The 15,525-nt window shown below is 40.3% G+C and overlaps 1 long non-coding RNA gene across 1 annotated transcript; it reads left to right on the forward strand.

The window, feature by feature from the left end:
- The first annotated feature begins 2,668 nt into the window (after positions 1-2,668).
- Positions 2,669-5,054, forward strand: LOC123367191. Its single transcript, XR_006578347.1, has 3 exons — positions 2,669-2,850; positions 3,828-4,504; positions 4,637-5,054. It is a non-coding gene; the product is annotated as an uncharacterized LOC123367191 (long non-coding RNA).
- Positions 5,055-15,525: the final 10,471 nt, after the last annotated feature.

A 15,525-nucleotide genomic window follows, 5' to 3' on the forward strand; every position in this document is an offset into this window, starting at 1 on the left:
TGCAACATGCAAACTCCCATTACATGCCAAGCAATTATGATAGCTCTTGTGCCTCCTGGAGTTTTCCCTGGGTTAGTACAGCTCCAGACTGCTCTTTGCTCAGTGCTGTACCCTAAAGGCACAACTGAGCTGCCAGGGTCAGATTCAGGTGCCTGAAGACACAGTTAGGCACACAGTGGAATTTTCAAGAGCATCTAAGTGCCTAACTTCCATTGATTTCAATAGGAGTTAGGCAGGTAAGTGTTCCTGAAAAATCCCTCTAAGCACCTATCTAAATCTTTAGCTCCTAAATGCTTTTAAATATAGCCTTAAGTGCCTGTCCATTGGGAATTTAACCCTGTAATCTTCTCTATTAACATTTCTGCATCAGTGCATATTGTTGCAGATGATTTTCAGAGGTTGTTTGAGAAAAAACTTCCCAACTGCAGTATTGTATATCTACGTTTATATTGATTGCTTCTCTAGACATGGTTTCTTATTTGGTAATGAGAATAATATGTAAAAGCATATTTAGTCAGCAACTTGTTCCACTGCATGGTATTGTGTAGACCTCTCTGAGTTAAAAATAGTAATTCAGTTCTGATGCAGCTTTCAAACTTGAGTGTATTGGACAAGTGGAAGCACGGAAGCATTTCTTCCAAGAGAAAATTGACAAAATACAACGTAACCTTCCCCTTTCCCCTCCTACACGTTTTGCCTCCTTCTCCCATCACAGATGAAGAGTCTCATCTGTTCTCCTCTAATGTCTCCGCTTGCCTCAGTGACGCCATCCCATCTCTTGATTTCCCTTGTGCCCATTCTCATCGCTTCCCTTACTTTTCTTCTTAGCATCTTGCTTTCCTCTGGCACTTTTCCCCACTAATTTCAAGCACACTGTAATCTCTCCTATCTTAACAAAAACCTCAGTCTTGTCTCCACTTACCCCTTCAACTACCACCCCACCTCTTTTTCATCTCTAAGCTCTTTCAATGCACCATCTACAATCACTGTCTGGAGTTCCTCTCCTCCAATCTCATCATAGATCCTCTCCAATCCAGCTTCAGCTCTTTGCACTCCATTGAAACTGCTCTTGCCAAAGCCTCTTGTGACCTCTTCCTAACTAAAGCTTAGCACCAGTACTCCAACCTTATCCTCCTTGACCTATCAGCTACATTCAGCACAATCAATTATGCTCTTCTTGAAATCTTGTTCTATCTTGGCTTCCAGGACTTGCTAACCTCTACTGGTTCTCTTCCTGCCTCTCTAATCAGTCATTCACCATGTCCTTTCGAGGGTCCTCTTCATTTTCCTTCCAGCTTTCTGTGGGCATTCCACAGGATTCTAGCCTTGATCCACTTCTCTTCTCCCTCTGCCTCTGGGTAATCTGATCTGCAGACACAAATTCAACTAACTTCTCTGTGCTGACAACTCACAAATTTCTCTCTCTCTACTTCAAGCCTGGCTCCTTCTGCCCAAATTAAAATCTCAGCCTCTCTCTCTCTCTCTCTGACATCTTCTCATAGCTATTAGCTCAGGCTAAATATGGCTAAAACAGAGCTCCTAATTATCACCCTCCCCCAAGGCCTCTGCACTACCTTCTTTCTCGATCACAGTGGACAGCACCATTATTCTGCCTGTAACTCAGGCCCATAATGCAGGCATTATCTTCAGCTTGGACCGTTCTCCATGTCCTTAAATCCAGATTATATCTAAATCTTTCCAATTCTTTCTGCATAACATTTTAAAGATAAGACCTTGTCTATCCACACAGCTAAACTCTTGTCCCAGCTCTCATCTTGACTACTGCAACATCCTCTCTGGCCTTGACAAATGCAAGTTAATTTTCCTTTCCTATGCCATCCTTCTCTTTGAATCCCTCCACCGGCTCCCCCTTTTCTATCATATGAACTATAAGCTGCTTGTATTCACTTTCAAGGCCCTCCACAGTCAATGCCCACCCTACCTATTATCTGTTATTTGCTATAGAGCTGTTGAGGTTCACCTCTGATGAGTCCATGATGCCAGCCTCCATCTCCCACTTACTGCCTTTTCAAACAAGCACCTTCATGCTTTCTCCCATGCTGCTGCACACACTAGGGATGCCTTCCCTGTAAACATATGCAAAGCTACCTCATTATTCTCCTCCAAACTCTCGTTTGCCAGGATGCCTACAAAAAACTTGACAACGATTAGGCTGTTGGTGTGCAGAGACCACTGCCTGTCTTGCTGACCAAGAATGTCTCATGGTTGCTTTGTATTCCCCCATCTATCTGTCTATCTGTCCATCTGTTCTCTCTTGTGTTATACTTAAATTGTAAGTTCTTTGGGGCAAGGGACCATCTTTTAATTCTGTGTTTGTACAGTGCCCAGCACAATGTGGTCCTGTGCCATGACTAGGGATCTCAGGCACTATGGTATTACAAATAATAAATCATCATCATCATAATTGTGTCTCTGTTTGTTCCTGTTTGTTGGGAAGAAGAATAAATTTGTCTTCATCCTGTATGCAGATAGTGAGTATAGTTAGGGTCTCAAACTGTATGTTGAATATGCGTGAGGACACAGAGAGATAGGTAGAGTTAAGGCTGAGGTGAGCACCTTGACTGAGAATGAGTTGGCTTTTGTTTATTTGTATGCTATTAACCTTAACTTTTGATTAACAGTACATTTTGTTGTTTTTTAGCTGTGAAAATACAGGGACATGGGACTGTTCTACTGTAACTGAGGCTTAATAAAAGAAATCCTTCACAAGAATAACACCTTCTGCATAGAATGAACTGCTGTCTGTGAAATTACAATCTGTACAATGGAACAGAACTGACCTTGTCACAAGCAAGTTACACACAGCCGAGTTTATTCTCCCCTAAGCTGGTTTGTAACACCCATTATATTTAATGGGAGTTTAAATGAGTGTCAAGACACAGTAAATGCTTTTGTATCTAATAGTAGGCAGAAAAATCAATGTAACCTTATTTTAAGCCATTTTTCTTTCTATAAAAATGAGAAGATATTGTATGTTTCTGAAGAGAATATGTCTTTTACATGACAGCAGGGGTGAAAGTGGAGCGGTACAGGCTGATACGGCATACCAGTAAGACACCAGTATCAGCCCGTACGTAGCAGCACTTTAACATCACTGCCCCTTTCCCATCGGCGGCCCTGCCAGTAGGGACCCTACGACAGGGTCGCTGATGGGGGAGGCAAAAGGGGCAGCTGCCCCGGAGCCCCAGGCCCTTTTAAATTGCTGACGGAGCCCTGGGCGGCAGGGGCCAGGCAGCGCAGATGGGCTGGCTGGGGGATGCTGACCCACCAGCCCTGCCCCATCCGCCCAAGGCCCCGCCCCTTCCAGGGGCCAGAGCCATCTCCCGTATCGGTAAGAAAGTAATATTACTTTCATCCCTGCATGACAGGTTTCTGAATGTATAGTGATTATGTTAGGGCTCTATCCTGCCGTTCATCTTGGAATTACTCTGAAAATCACCCATTGCAAAGATGCATGTACTGTACAAGTTTAGTAGCTGATGTGCCAGGATATTTTTCAACATGATTCTCAAAAGTTCCACTTTCAGTGAGACATCCCACATTTTGGCTAGATTTCTGGCTGAGCCCCACTCTTACTAAATCCAATACAGTAACACCTGCCAAGAGCGACCACTCATGGGAGTTAGCAAAAGTGGTCTCATGTAAGAGATGGTCTTTCTTCAAAGGTTTGCACACCTTTTCGGCCTCTGCAAGTAGTCTCTTTTCAGAGGACAGGTGGTCTCTCTTCAGAGGAGGTCTCTAAGGCAGGTCTTACTTATATATATATATATCTTCCTTATCGCTGCGTCATTTTTTTCTCTTTCCAGGTAACACGCTGTCCCACTCACAGTTCCACCCACGTCACAGAAAAAGGACCTAATCCTGGAATCCTAATGCAGTCAAAACCACACTGACAACTGTTATATGAAAAGCTTGGGCCAGGTTAACAGGAAGGACCTGGCCTTCCAAGTCTTTAGCCACGGCCACACCTGTTGCCTTGGAACACCATTAGAGACCCATGAAGGGAGGCAGATTGGCAGAGCTGGAGACTAATACTGAAGTAAGAAACATCTTCTGGAGAATGGATTCCAAATGGCAAAAATAGATGGTAAAACAAATAGAAGCTACTGGTATCTTGTGAGCATCTGCCAATGTTCCATAGTTTCTGTGGAGTGAGGATTCAGATTTCTTATCTGTCAGCTCCTGCAGAAGAAATAACCACTGAAGAAATAACAAGATCATTGACTGGGGAGGCCACTGCTACATCAGGATTCTTCAAGCAACATGCTCTACTTTGTTTAATCCTTTAGCCTGAAGAGAATTTTTAATACTCTGTGCATAGCACTTTGGGTGTTCCCTCCTCTATTGAGCTCACTGGAGTGGAAAGCAGAGTTCTTTCTTGGAGTCCGTAGGAAATTATCTGCACATGGGGACTTTAACTACTTCACACTCTGTTGGGGATGAATATTAAGAGTGTTTATCACCCTTTAAAAAGAAAACACAGGTAGAAACAATCTTTCTTGTGTCTCTTTGAGGTGCTTCAGGGTGGGAAATGAATAGTCCCTCTTCACTGGGGGAATTAGAAACTGAATGATAAGCTGTCATGTCTAATTTTGTATTTCTTTTGCCTCTCTAGTTGGATCATTTCTTCCTGTGTGGACTGCTAGGGGAAGACTCTGAAGAGGATGGGAAATCTGAGAGACCTCTTAAATGTGTTCTGTGAAATTCATTACAAAAAGCATTATCTTCATTGGAGAGGGAAGAAAAGGAAGCTTGGGAAATGGAAGAAACTTGAGTTAGGACTGATTTAACAGGCTGTTTGGTTGGTTGGTTGGTCGGTCGGTCGGTCGGTTTGTTTGTAACTTCTTGGATCCTGGATCTATGAAATTTAGCTTAATGTGCTTTCACATTTGTTTCTCTTTGTATCAGGAAAGATTTCTGAGTATTTTTAACTTTAAAGACAACCATCCCTGGCCTAAATCTCTATCTATGAAGGACTGTGTCTGATAGGGCCGGACTCTCGGTCAAAGGGGAGACCGAAGAGCATAGTCTACTCCGCTGCATTATAACTACATCAAAGACATTTTAAAATCCTGGTTCAAATTTTATCGTGAGTAATTCCTATGCAACTCCATTGACTTCAAACCTACAGTATAATAAAGTTAAAATTTTTGAGTTGTAGTACATACCTGAGCAGAGCTGTGGAGTTATCTTTGACATGTTTACTGGAATTGTTAAGGGCAGCTCATGGTCATTAGAGCGAGGGAGATGGCTAATATAATCTAATATCCATGCATGTTTGTATTACAAAGAAATTAGAGTGAGCTGAAGCTGGTATCGGAAAGGCAATGTGTTTTACTTACTAATGAACAGACTTCCCACAATGAAACACCATCTTGGGTCCCGATCCTGCAAGGAGCTCTACATGAGCAGACCCCAGAATCTGCATAAAGTCCCAGGCTGAAATCTTGGCACAGCTGAATTCAATAGAAGTTTTGCTATTGACTTCAATGGGGCCCCAGAATTCACCTCAGGGGTTTGCCTATATTGAACTCATTGTAAGATCAAGGACTTAGACTGGGAGACAATGTAATGAAAAATACGAATTCTTATTGAGCAAATTGATCCTAAACTCAGAACTACACCAAGGATAAATGCAATCCATTGGATTTAATGTAGTTATACGGGGTTTTTGTCAGGCAAAATTTGGCCTTATAAGTCTAATAAAAATTATAACTCGTACACTCAAATACCGGTACATCTGACTGTCACAAATATTAAACATTATAGAGCCATAAATATGGATTCTTCATAGTTTACTAAAGCTAACCTTCTTTCCCCCAGAGATGGTCCATACAGAGAAAACTCTTACATACCTCAGAGATATTAAAGCATTGATCCTCAAGTAATTTTAATTTGGAGGGGAAAGTGTAATGACAACCCAGAATAACATTTGTAAACTGACCCTTGCTAAAGTTTGAGTAGTTTTATTATTAATTTAGACATTTAATACAAAATAATAATAATGCAAACTTGCTTTGCAAAATAATTTAAAAAATCAATTCAGTTAAAATTAATATTTTCCTGCTGGAAACACAACAATAGGAAATCAGTTTGTTTATAGTCCCTGTTTTAATCAAAACATTTTTCATTGTTTAGTAGAAGATAAAGCATAGCATTAATAATTTATTACATAACAAAAGAGTACTTAGAGCAGAGTATGCTAAAAGGGGTACACTTTGGTGGTGTCAAAAATATACAGTTGTCTGAAATATAGGCATTAACTCTTTCAAAGTGAGAGAGCGGGAAAGAGCAATTCAGTTTGAGAGAAGACAGATGTTGGTACCATTGCCCTCTCTCTGGATTTCTGCTGAGTGGAAAATCATTCCTTCCTTTCCTAATTTGGCAAGACCTGAGTCGTAGGTGCTGCTAAGCTTCCATAGTACAAAATATAGTTGTACTATATTTACCTCCATTTAATGTGTGCTGCTTCTAGGGGTGACAATATAAAATATATTGTATAAAAAATATAGTTCCCTGCACTAAGTATTAGTGATGGCATCATCTAGTCAAGGGAAACACAAAGCCCTCCACTGGCATTATGTTGAGTAAAAGGCTTTTTTAGTTCACTTTCAAAATATGTCACCAGCACCTGCTTTTATTAGAACTGTGACTACAGACAACTGTGGAAAAGTACAAAAGAGTATCTAATGATTTGTGGAATAAAAGTTGAAGGAAAATTGTGAATATTCAGGAAGAATTTTCTCACACATGAGAACCACTGTCAGTGTAACTGTTTACGTACAAATGCTGTTATAGCCTGGATAAAATTGTCAAATCAAATCTGACTCCTCCAGATACAGATCTAATCTGCTATTCTGTGTTTCTACATCAGGCACAGTCAGACTAGTTTGTTTACTGATAAAAGGCAGTACTCAAATCAGCAGCCTTCATCTTAATTGTTTTTTATTCCTCTCAAAGATGAAGCCTCTTCATTGCTATCAGATTGCACTCTTGAATGGCAGATACTATGTTCATACTCCCAGTAACTGCAGCTAGAAATTCATAAGATTCAAACCAGATAGGTCTGGCATGCAGCAATACAATATGATCTGTCTTTATTGATATATCCCTTCAGTAATTCATTTAAACAAAAATTCTTCCTAGAATTTTTTTGTGTGTTTTGGCTGATATTTTCTCATAGGGTTTATGCATTATTACGTGTTCTGATTGGCTTATTTTGGTTAACTTCTACCCACGTGTAAATCTCATGTGAAACTTGGGTATGGCATCAATAGATTCATCACTGGATCATTTTAATTATATTAAAATAAAACAATGCATTGCTTTTTTATATAGCTAATCCTCTAGTCCAGTGCTTCTCAAAGTCGGGCCGCTGCTTGTTCAGGGAAAGCCCCTGGCAATCCAGGCTGGTTTGTTTACCTACCACATCCACAGGTTTGGCCGATCATGGCTCCCACTGGCCGCAGTTCGCCGCTCCAGGCCAATGGGGGCTGTGGGAAGCGGCGCGGGCCAAAGGATGTGCTGGCTGCCATTCCTGCAGCCCCCATTGGCCTGGAGCGGTGAACCGTAGCCAATTGGAGCTGTGATCGGCTGAACCTGCAGATGCGGCAGGTAAACAAACCGGCCCGGATCGCCAGGGGTTTTCCCTGATCAAGCGGCGGACCAGCTTTGAGAAGCATGCTCTAGTCTACATTCAGGCAAAATATCCATTGACTTCAATGGGAATTTTATCTAACTGAGGACAGCAAACTAAGGGTACGTCTACACTACCCGGTGGATCGGCAGGTAGTGATCGATCTATCGGGGATCGATTTATCGCGTCTAGTGTAGAGGCGATAAATTGATCCGCGATCGCTCTGCTGTCAACTCCTATACTTCACCATGGCGAGAGGCGGAAGCGGAGTTGACTGGGGAGCGGCAGCAGTTGATCCCACACCAGGAGGACGTGAGGTAAGTTGACCTAAGATACGTCAACTTCAGCTGCGCTGGTCTCATAGCTGAAGTTGCATATCTTAGGTCGATTCCGCCCTCACAGTGTAGACCAGGCCTTAGCCACTTAGGGCCTGATTTTGAAAGGTGCTGAGCACTCATTGATCTCGTTGGCCAGCTAAAGTTGTGGATACCCAGCAATTTCTGAAAAAGACAACTGAAGCCACCCAGAAAATCAGTAGCAGAAATGGACATAGAGTCCTGTCTTGTGTCCCCTGCTGTCTGTATAGTAAAAAAAATGGTTGAAAGAAAAGTAAACAAAAAAAAAATCAGCATCTTTTTTTTCCACTGTTCTCAGTGACAATTAAAAACATTCTTCAGGCTTTAGTACTGAATACATCGAAAGCTTGTAGATCTTTTTCTCCCCATCAGGTTTCCCTTTCCTTTGCACCGACCCCTTTTCCCTCTTCCAACAGCACATCCTGATGCCTTTTGACTTTTGGTTTCATTTAGAATCTCCTTCCCAATATGCATGCAAGAAATACCTCTCTGATGCTGGCTATTGGTTTTCTTTTTAAATTGATTTTAAGCATTTCCTGTAGCAAAACATTATCACAGAAATTTATTTTTTTTTAAATAATTACAAATAGTGTGTCCTGGTCCTGTAGGATAACCATAATGTTCACCTTGTACTGACTACTATCAGAAGCAGGATATTGTATTAGATTATAAGGCCTTTGAGGAAGGCCAGATACAATGGTAAAAATACTCATGCTTTTTCTGTACGTTAATGCTCCCACCATTGCAGCAACTAAAGGTACTATAGCTGTGGAAAATTTTAAAAAGCAGCTAAGTGCAGACAAGGCTTAATGGTGTTTTGTTACTGCTAAGCTAAGCCTTTCAATTCCAGACTGAGGGAGCTTGAGTGGAAAAAGCAATTTTATTTTCCTACCTGAAAATTGGATTCCTGCAGAGTTCCACCCTGTCTGGAACAGCTACCTGGTAGTATGGGGACTGATAATCTTGAACTTTTATACATGCAAAATTAAAGTTAGTTGTTTTTCAGTTAGTTAGAAAAGTTCTGATTCTTCTTCAAAGCTGTTGGAGGCTGGTGGTAGTTTTGCTGCCTTTGAGTTGAAATATCTGAAGAGAATTGTGGATAAAATTGCCTCTGGTAATGAAAATGTAGGTGGTCTCCTTTTAGCAGTATAATACAAGCCAGGTGACTGAGCAGTCGACATGGCCTCTTTTACCTTTTCCAGGAGTTTGTTCATTTTTGGTACTAAAAAGAACTCGCCCTCAAAAAGGAGGTCCTCAACTTTAAACCTGGTGTCCATAGCCAAGAAAGAAAATCTCAACCATGTATGTCTTCTTAAAATAACAGCAGATGCTAATGCCCTGGCCACAGAATCAGAAATTTCAAAGGAACATGTTTTGCCACATTCTGACCCTCTGTAAGAAAAGCACTGGGGAATTTTCTCTGATTGTCCCATAAGTCTGAACAAACAGCCATTTTTTCTCCCCACCGATGAAACTGGTATTGGGACATTACCACCTGGTAATTCACTACTCTAATTACTGCCTAGTAATTTGCTACTCTAGTAGTGACAAAAAAGAGAAAACTTTCTTCCAAAAGGCACAATTTCTTCCCGTCTCCATCAGCAGGTTTAGAATGGGATTGACCACTCCTAAATCTAATACTTTGCTGCAATAACCAAAAAATTTGGGGCAAGATGAGTATGAAAATATGAAAAATCTTAATGCGGGAGCTGATACAGTTTGTCTGCCTTCTTAGAGATAGGTTGACAGGAAGCAGGAGCAGCCCAAACGGCTTTAGCACTTTGCAAAAGTCCATCCAAAACAGGTAGACATCTTATTTCTTGAAGGAGCTCCTAAAATGTCAAAAACTAGAGATGTCTATTCTATAGCGAAATAAGGGTAAGTTTAAAGTAGATCCCATTATGACATATCAACTCATTAAACTAGTGTATCCTCTGAAGGAGACGATGCAAAAGAAAAGCCCACATTTTCATCAGGAGACAATTGCCTATCCAATTCTCTATTCACCTGCCATTGTTCCATGAAAGGGACCCGCTCCTCTTCTTCTCTGGACAATATGTTGGACAGTTGGATCTGAAAAGCTCACTACAACTGGATCCTTATCAGCTGGAGGCCCACTAAGTCATCCATGGTGTGGATGTTACAAGAATTTTCTAGGCACAAAGATGACGGAGCTAGTCTCTCTAATAGTTAGGGTCAGGAAACGTACCCATAGGGTGAGGCAGTACAAACTGTCCATAAGGTTGTGGGAAAGCAGTCCTAGGTGGCAGATCTTCTGAATCTGTCCTCCTCTTCTAATTGTGGATCCAACCTTGGATTACCCGAGATAACAAAGGCACTGGAGGATGGAGAGAAATGAAAGGCGAGAAAGATCTCTCTGGTGATCCTATGGGAGTTGGAGGAGAAGGAGGAGCAAGAGATGGTGGCAGAGATTGTTCTGGCTAAAAACTTCATATATCTTCCTTCTTACCCCTTTTTTCAGAAGTGGAGGATTTAGACCTTGGAACCACTGTGGTTCTCTTCCTTTCCCTAAGTGATCTCTCACTAGGATCTGAAAAATGATCTGATACAGCACAGGGAACGTCTGCTACCACTGTAATAGTTTTCTTCAGATCAAACATCAATACTAGAGCTGATAAAGGCAGCAGTAACAGTCTTGCAGACTTAGCTATAGCTGAATCCAGACAGAGCCTAAAATCCATAATCCTGGATTTGAGACTGGAATGTGGAATAGATTTAGGTCTTGCAAGCAGAACCATGCAAGACAGATCCAAATCAGAAGGATCTGAGAGATCTGACCTGCTAACAGTGGCAGCCTTCTCCTTCACCACCTTCTTCAGAATCAACACAGTTGGAACCAATGGCCTTGATATACAGTCCTTTGCTGCTGTGTAAACAGTTGGTGCCTTCAACACCTTGGCAGCATTGATAGAAGAATCCAGTGGATCCCTGACCATGGGGCCACAGCCAGAGCTGACCAACAACACAGATATCAGAGACAACTTAGGCACCTTAGCCTTATTTGACAATGAAGCCCATGATGATATGGGCCTCTTAGCCTTTGGATCTGAAGATTTCCCAGAACCAGAAGGTCTAGCAACAAGAGCTTCCTTAAACAAGAGTGTCTGCAACCTGTTTTGCCTACAAGTGTGAATATGCAATGTCATCTCAAAGAACCCCAGGTACAAGTAAGTAACCTCCATTTAATGTGTGCTGCTTCTAGGGGTGACAATATCCTAAAAAGTGGATTGGTCCATTTACCTGGGTGAAAAGAGGGGAGAAGGAACAATCCATTAGTTTAAGATTCCATTAGTTCAAAAAAGCAAACAGGATGTTAGGAATCATTAAAAAGGGGATAGAGAATAAGACTGAGAATATATTATTGCCCTTATATAAATCCATGGTACGTCCACATCTCGAATACTGTGTACAGATGTGGTCTCCTCACCTCAAAAAAGATACTCTAGCACTAGAAAAGGTTCAGAAAAGGGCAACTAAAATGATTAGGGGTTTGGAGAGGGTCCCAGATGAGGAAAGATTAAAGAGGCTAGGACTCTTCAGCTTGGAAAAGAGGAGACTAAGAGGGGATATGATAGAGGTATATAAAATCATGAGTGATGTGGAGAAAGTGGATAAGGAAAAGTTATTTACTTATTTCCATAATACATGAACTAGGGGTCACCAAATGAAATTAATAGGCAGCAGGTTTAAAACAAATACAAGGAAGTTCTTCTTCACGCAACGCACAGTCAACTTGTGGAACTCCTTACCTGAGGAGGTTGTGAAGGCTAGGACTATAACAGCGTTTAAAAGGGAACTGGATAAATTCATGGTGGTTAAGTCTATAAATGGCTATTAGCCAGGATGGGTAAGGAATGGTGTCCCTAGCCTCTGTTTGTCAGAGGATGGAGATGGATGGCAGGAGAGAGATCACTTGATCATTGCCTGTTAGGTTCACTCCCTCTGGGGCACCTGGCATTGGCCACTGTCGATAGACAGATACTGGGCTAGATGGACCTTTGGTCTGACCCGGTACAGCCGTTCTTATGTTATTGGACGGTGTCTTTGTAGAAACCCATTTCTCAGATAGGAAAATTTTCCTTTACAATAGCTGCCATATTTAATGAAATATTGTAATGTTATAAACAGAAGACCCGATCCAAAGCCCTTGGCAATCAGTGGGAGTCTTTCCATTGACTACAGTGGGCTTTGGATCAGGCCCAAGGAGCCCAGTCCTGCAAACGGAAATAATATAGCAATAGAAATCATTAAAAGAACCTAGATAGAAGAATATTTTGTAATAAATTAATTAAACCAATGAAGGTTCAGCAACAAGATTTCAATACAGCTCTCTTCTGTTATCTCTTGATTAAGAAGCAGAGGTCCCTCCATTTTAGGGGACAAATTATAAAGCAGCATGAGGTCAATGTAGTTTTTGTGTATAGATGATGTCCACTAGCATGAGGCTTGGGCACAACTACCTGAAAGGACAAACTGGTAAGTATGTTTCATTAGTAGAACTTTACCTGATAAGCAGAACTACATTTTGTTGTTTCTCTGTTCCAGAGATGATTTATCTCTTCATAGAAAAACAGACATTCATAATCTGATATTAATGTACTATTTGAACTGCTTTTCTGAAAACACAGGAAATCACAAATTATAAAGGGCAATTCATTTAAATTCAAAAGTGAATAAATAAAAAATAGTAATGTCATTCATGCATTAAATCCTTCCTATTAAAAAAAAATTGGCTCATTATTCCTTTGTATGACTCACAAAGTTTCCATAAAACATATTTCATCCATACTTATACAAATTTTTTCTCTGCCAATATGGGAGCAAAAATCCATAACTAGAGTTTGATTAACTGGATGGCTCAAGGGACTGGTAACAAGATGTAGAACTTTGCAGCCAAGATTTTTGAGAGTGATTAGTCATTATTTGAGTGCCCAAATTAAGGCACTTCAAGGAAGACTGATTTTCAGAAAATGTTGAGCACCCACGCTCTGAAAGCCAGTTCCCTTTAAGGTGTCTCAGTTTAGGCATCCAAAAGCACTAGTCTTTTTTGAAAATGTTGGGGTGAAATCTTGGTTTCGTTGAAGTCAATGGGAGTTTTACCACTGACTTCAATAGGGCCAGGATTTCATCCTCGGTCTTCATCTCTAGTTAACCACAGCAAATATAGTCCAAGGGAATTGTTACAATTAAGTAGCATATGTAAGACTATAGAACAGGGATCGGCAACCTTTGGCACACGGCCTGCCAGGGTAAGCACCTTGCCAGGCCAGGCTAGTTTATTTACCTGCCAGGTCTGCAGATTTGGCCAATGGCGGCTCCCACTTGCCGCAGTTCGCCGCTACAGGCCAAAGGTTGCTGATCCCTGCTATAGAAATTGCCATAGAGGATCATACTAGAGAGCCATCTAGTTCAGTTCAGTATCTTACCTCCAAAGTATCTGATAATGGACACTATCAGAGAATGGTTCAAAGAGCCCTGTAGTGGTTGGAACAACATATGGTTACGTGTGTTTTTTTTTAAACTTACATCAGTTAGTGCAGGGGTAGGCAACCTATGGCATGTGCGCCGAAGGCGGCACACGAGCTGATTTTCAGTGGAACTCACACTGCCCGGGTCCTGGCCACTGGTCCAGGGGCTCTGCATTTCAATTTAATTTTAAATGAAGTTTCTTAAACATTTTGAAAACCTTATTTACTTTACATACAACAATAGTTTAGTTATATATTATAGACTTATCGAAAGAGACCTTCTAAAAACGTTAAAATGTATTACTGGCACACAAAACCTTAAATTAGAGTGAATAAATGAAGACTCGGCACACCACTTCTGAAAGGTTGCCACCCCCTGAGTTAGTGTCTGGCATTTCGTAAGTGTCTAGTGTAACTGTGGATGTTCTTATTATGCACATAAATATCTAATACTCTTTTAAAAATGCTTTCAGCTCTGTGCATCATGTTTTTTAAAAATCCTCTTAGTTTTTTATAGTTTAGTTTATTTACTAGTTTTGTATTGCCTATCAGTTTATTTGCATCTGCCATTTTCTTTACTTATTTACATGAGAGTAAATAAGAGCACTCAATTTTACCTTCTATCTGTTCATTTACTTTTCTGTCTATGTTCTTATACTGCCATCACCAAAGTATCTGAGTGCATCCTAGAAGAAGCCTTGCTGAAATCCAGAATTGAATAAAGGACCTTTAGATATTCTGCACATTGCTATCCAAAATGAGTTATTGCAATTGCTGCCTTTATCATATCAATTCATATCCCCTCTAACACATCTTCTCTCTAAATTAAACATTTCAGTTTCTCCTCATAAAGAGGCCTTTCCTTGCCTCTTAAAAATTTTATGGCCCATCCCTGAACCTCTTCTATTTCTGCTATTTTTTTCCAGAGATGATGACTGAAAATTAATTACAGTATTCCAAGTAAGGGTGCAACACTATTTTATATAAATGTTAAGTGATGGTGGTGATCTCTGTTTGGAATCTAGAGGGACAGCTATCCCTGTGACAAAAAATACTAACACAGTTGGCAGTAACTGTTTGCCTTGTTGGCAACCCAATTGGCTGAGAGATGTTTAAATGGACCTGTTGGAGATTTATACAAATAAAGACTTTTTAGTTTGCTGGCAATTCTGGGGGGGAAACCACCTCCCCACATAAGACCTTCTTTTCGAGTCACGCAAAAATGATTTTTTTTTAAATTTTTATCAAATTGAAAAGGCAAAAAATTAATTTTGGGTCAAATGAAAAGGTTTAAATTTAAAGTTTTATATTTTTTATAATAAATTTGGATGAAACGTTGAAATAAAAAGTAATTTTGAACCAAAATTTTGTGTGTGTGTTCTTTTAAAAAAAATTGAGAGGAGAAAGAGGTTCAACACAATTTGGCAAAAACAACATGAATTCACAAAATTCTTCATTTTTTGCTGAAAAAAAGTTTCTGCCAAAAAATTTCACCCAGACTCTAGCCTGTAAACTACCTGAGCCTCAGAGGTAGTCCCTCCTCATCAGAGTTGAGGCACACTAGTACAGCGGTTGTAGGGAAGCTTTCACCTGTATTCCTCATCAAGTTGTTCCTATTCTGTGGATAAACAGAGAGACCTTCATTCTCTAGTGCTGCTAATCTGGCACTTCTCAGAAGTACTAAATTAATAAGAAAAAAATTAATACTACCATCTGAGCACTTCAGAGTGAGACAAAGATTTTCCTTTGGGCATGTGTGAACAATTTGATTTCTTTTCTCCTTACAGAAGCTCTAAAATGTGATTTTTTTTTCCTGTAAGCAAATGGAACAATACAAGTTATTGGCAGTCTTCATGATAATTAGCCCATTTCAGTAAAAGATAAATGGATTCAGTATGTATTATTCATTTATGTTCTCTTTCTCATGTAATTTAAGAGCTGATGTCCAAAATTTGAATATTCTGTCATGAATAAGACTGTGTGTGTAATATAGCTTCTGAGTTGGCAGTTACTTTTTCTCTTT

This window comes from Mauremys mutica, chromosome 3 (assembly GCF_020497125.1).
Source record: "Mauremys mutica isolate MM-2020 ecotype Southern chromosome 3, ASM2049712v1, whole genome shotgun sequence".
In the NCBI taxonomy this organism is placed as follows: Eukaryota; Metazoa; Chordata; order Testudines; family Geoemydidae; genus Mauremys; species Mauremys mutica.